Consider the following 5,012-nt stretch of genomic DNA (forward strand, 5'->3'; position numbering starts at 1 on the left):
CTTCAGCAGCAGTGATAACCCATTTATTTTCACTGGATTAATATCTTCTCTAAAATAGCAGAGTGTCAGATGACAAACTAACACATTAAAATGTCTGTATCCCATGTTTAGGGTCAATCGTTAAAATGTGATCACAATTTTAATGAAACATTCAGGTATTTGATTTGCTATGCAAGTGCTTGTCGTAGTAATGATGATAATAAATAGATGCTAAATCAGGCAAAGCAGTAAAAAATTATTGTTCAGCAACCTGTTCAGGCATGTTTTGATTCACCTCTGTGGCAACTGGAACTTGAACCTGGACCTTGTGGTCCAGGCTTAGGGGTAACATTACCATGTGGCACAAGATCCCTGGACAAGCCTGTGTATATTAACAAAAATACTTATTTACTTGTAGCAGAGACATATTTTCTGGATTATCAGCACCATCACTACACTCACAAAACATGTTTGCAATATTTAGGTATTCCATGTCACCATCCCCTCTCCTCCTACCACAGCTGCTGTTTACTTTCAAGTACAAGTTGCATAGTTTAAAATTGCTTTTGGAGGTAGGAAGATTTTGCATTTAGTTGCAAAGCAAAATATTGTAAATGCAAAGCAAAATATTGACTTACATTAACATTTAATTCAGAAAGATTTTGTGGAATAAAGATTTACTGATGTCTGGAGAAATCAAACTATAAGCTTATAATACATTTAATTCCATAATACTTCATGGTTGCACTGATATAGTGTGAAAGAAAGCCCTGAGTCTTTTATGAACAGAGCTCAAACAATTTCCATAACAATGAACAGAAAATTGTTGGAGGTTAAAGAGTCCCTTTCAGTGGTCAACGTTCCCTGCTTAGCATTCTTCAATCCTCTACAGCTAATATACAATCCCATATGACCAATCCCAGAAACAAGGAATTCTGACACAAAAACAGAAATTGCTGGAAAAGCTCAACAGTCTGGTAGCATCTGTGGAGAGAAATCAGAGTTAATTTTTTGGATCGAGTTCTGAGGAAGCACTCGATCAGAAACATTAACTTTGATTTCTATCCACAGATGCTGCCAGATCTGCTGAGTTTTTCCAGCAATTTCTCTTTTTGTTTCTGATTTACAGCATCCACACTTTTTTGCTTTTTATTAAGGAATTCTGACATTCAAGTTTAGTATTGAGGTAAAATAATTTCAGTATAGTTTCACACTTGAGATTACATTTTGTTATGTAAATTGGATGTTGTGGTCTGAGCTAAAATCAAAGTGAAGTGAAGAGAGGCAACCTTCTTCACAGATTTCCCATCAAGTTGGGCAATGAATCCATTGGTCTATAAAAATTAATCTTAGTGGATTTTCACAATGATTGCAGCATTTGTGTGAAATGATACTAATCTTTGACTCCAATGCCACAGTTGTAGTGTAGATGCATCCTTGGTTTGAATCCCTTTTGGTTATATAGAATCCCTATTGTGTGGGAACAGGCCCTTCAGCCCAACAAGTCCACACCGACCCTCAGAGCATCCCATCCAGACCCATCCCCCATAACCCACCTAATCTACACCTCCCTGAACACACTATGAGCAATTTAGCATGGCCAATCCACCTAGCCTGCACGTCTTTGGACTGTGGGAGGAAACCGGAGTACCCGGAGGAAACCCACACAGACACAGGGAGAACATGCGAATTCCACACAGACAGTCACCTGAGGGTGGAATTGAACCTGGGTCCCTGGTGCTGTGAGGCAGCAGTGCTAACCACTGAGCCACCGTGCTGCCCCAATTTTCTTATCAATGGGTTTATCGAGTATTCTCACAGAATCAACCTTACTGTTCTCTCAAATGTTAAGCATAGTTTTATGTTGATCTCATCTGGAATGCTGTTAGGTAACCCAGTCTAGCCTTATTTTATACAGGTTTGCAAGAGTGAGGAAATTTAAAAAAACTTATGCTGACCTTCCTGCTTCTTGTTTTGGGTAGAAACAACTGGGAGAATGATAAAGTTTTAGTGAAGCTGAGCTCTAAGTCATACTCGCCATACCATAACCTGCTAGTTAACTAGGGTCTTAACTAGGTTCCAGCCTCCTCTACTTCTTAAAAATCAGGAGGTGGAATAGAATAATCTAATGAAATTAAAACACCATTATTTCTCCTAAACAGTTTGGAAGATTTTGCCATTCTGAGTGAGATCAATATTTCATGTCAAGAAGGTCAGTTATGCTGACTGGCAGCTCACTATTGCTTGGTTGGATTTATTAGGTCCATTTTATATTAAAATGAAGTAGATTATCTGTAAGAACCATTGGAATTCACCCTCTGGAGTCCAGTTCAAGCTTAGAAATATGCTTACTGAATAATTTGCAATTCTGATGTGTGTGGAGCCTAAAAGTCACTTTCCATAATGTGCAATCTGTCAAAGCACAACTGCTATAATTCCAGAGTCGAGTTGAAAACCCATCTGACTTGTAAAACATTAAATGCCACATGTAATATTTATTCTGTGTATGCTCATTGGCTTGGTATGTGAACAGAACATTATCCAGTCCAGATGGTCTTGCAGTTGTTCATTTTACATAGAGGCACAACAGTCAGTACCAGTGTTAAAGATCTTTAAAACATATGGTAGGTTGATCAACTTACAAAGATATGAGAAAAATTATGAATACTCAAAAAACAAGTAGGGAATTTAATCATGTGCAGCATTCTTCAGGTGCAGGTGATACTCGGAGCCCTTATCTGCGAGGAAGCTAGGCTGTGTTGAGCTATCTTTGGCCCTTATTGCAAGGAGAATTAAGTATAAAAGTAAGGACATTTTTCTACTGCTTTACAGGACATTGGTGAGACTGTACCAGGTATAGAGTGCTCATTTTTGGTCTTCTGAATTAAGTAGCATGTATTTGCATTAGAAGCAGATCAGAAGTTTTTATTAAGCTAATAGCTGGAAGGAAGGGGTTGTTGTCTGAGAAAAGGTTGAACAGGTTGGACTTACCCCATTAGAAGAGTATGATCTCATTGAAACATGCTATAATTCAGAGGGACTTAACAGGGTCAATGCTGGGAAGATGTTTTTTATTCTGGGGGAGTTTAGAACTCGGGGCACAATTTAGGAATAAGGCTCTCCCATTAAAGACAGAAATGAGAACAAACTTCTTTTCTCAGAGGCTTGTTGGACTTTGGAAGTCTCTTCCATTGAGACCAATGGAAGTTGGGTCATTGAGTACTTTCTCAGAATTCTTAAGAAAAAAAAGCTTTCATTGGCAGTTAGGGAAGTTAAGAATTCTGGGGATAGGTAGAAAAATGAAGTTTGCAGTGTGATGCATTTTTGCATGCTAGAAGCTGAAGCTATTAATACACAGAACCCTGTTCTATATAGGCAAAAGGAATTTGTACATACATTGTACATTTTTCATTGAAAAGATAAGGGATCATGGAGATTATCAAATTCTGATCAATCAGTCTTCCAGCCTGGTCTGACAAGTATTATTAACAGTTAACTGCTCTTGTTCCACTTCAGTACTAATGAGTACCCCATTCTCATGCTGTATAAATTTCTGTCTAATTTTTCATGACTGTTTCTTTCATCATAGTCCTAATGAGTGCAAGACAATAAAAAATTCAAATTCTTATCTCCTTTTTAGCAATGTTTCATTTCTGCAACTATCATGCAATTATTAAACGTAAGTCTATTAAAGAACCGAACACGCATTTTACATTTGGTGGAAAGCTTTCTGAACTTTGATAGTTCTAGGAAAAGGAAGTAAAATCTTGTTTCTAATAGAAAGTCCAAGTTCAGTCAATATTACAGAGAGTTATATAATAAAACAATCAATGTTTAAAACAACATTTTCTTAAATTCCCAAGTAGATGGTTACAAAATTTAGTGAGATATTTCTATTCCAGTTAAGTGAATAACGATTGTTGCAAAGCTAAAGTAGCAGTACCTTTACCTCGGAAAATGCTGGAGTGACTCCAACAAATCTAAATGTGTGTGATGTCAATGATTTTACCACTGAAATGCTGAACCAGCAGAAAACCCATGAGCACACGTATTAAATCAACATTCTTTGTGATGGTCAACATCCTTCAAGCTAACAGGAGACACACGTGGTGGTGACTTCCTTGTTACACAATTACCTCTTAAAATTAGAACATAGTTTCCTGGATTCCATGTCACAGGTGATTTAGTAAGATCCTTAGAAAGTAACATTGGCCATTGTAAAATTTGTTATCTGTGGCTTAATGCACTGATGAGTCCAAAAACAAGTTCCTGTTTATCAGAAAACTGCATTGTATTAAAGGATGCTGAATGATATGGCACAAGATGTTGGTGTATTTTTCTTTTGATAGGCACAGGATGTTCCACTGAATGAGCAGCAATTATGCCCAGGAATGCTTTTCCCTTTGCCCTGCTCTTAATTTTTTAATCCCTGAATTTTGGAAGAATCTTTGTCTTAAACTATTATAATCCCTTATTACAGTTGGATTCCTTTACAGTGAAAGTGCTCCTTACTCATTACATTGTTCTTATTTGAAATTTCACAGATTGGTTTCCGACCCACTGCTGTCAATTTCCTTAGTAAATCAGTATACTGTAATTTTATCTTAATGTTAGTTCATTTTAGTCATTATTCATCACTACATTAATATTAGGGACTCATATTCTACAAAACATCATAGTCTTATATTCAGAAATGTTGTTCCACATGTTGTATTTAGCAATTTTCTCTTCTAGTAACAACAATCCTTATGGTCTGTTTGAGAGAGATTTGCCAATTCAGCTGCCCTTAGAAATGAGTCAACAAAGGTCAGATTGCTTTCACTTAAAAAACATTGCTTTCTCCAATACAATCCTTCAATTTTCTCCCATCCTTCTTCTCTACTGAAGGCATTGATCTCTAATCTAGATTATCATTCCATTGGTAACATTCTAATACTTCAGCCAAAGTAGCTAATCTTAATATATTAATATAAATAGAAATTACTGGCAGGATATCCAACTGCGCTGGACAATAGACTTAAGACAGATCCTGT

The sequence above is a fragment of the Rhincodon typus genome, chromosome 16 (assembly GCF_021869965.1).
Source record: "Rhincodon typus isolate 14 chromosome 16, sRhiTyp1.1, whole genome shotgun sequence".
NCBI classification, from domain to species: domain Eukaryota; kingdom Metazoa; phylum Chordata; class Chondrichthyes; order Orectolobiformes; family Rhincodontidae; genus Rhincodon; species Rhincodon typus.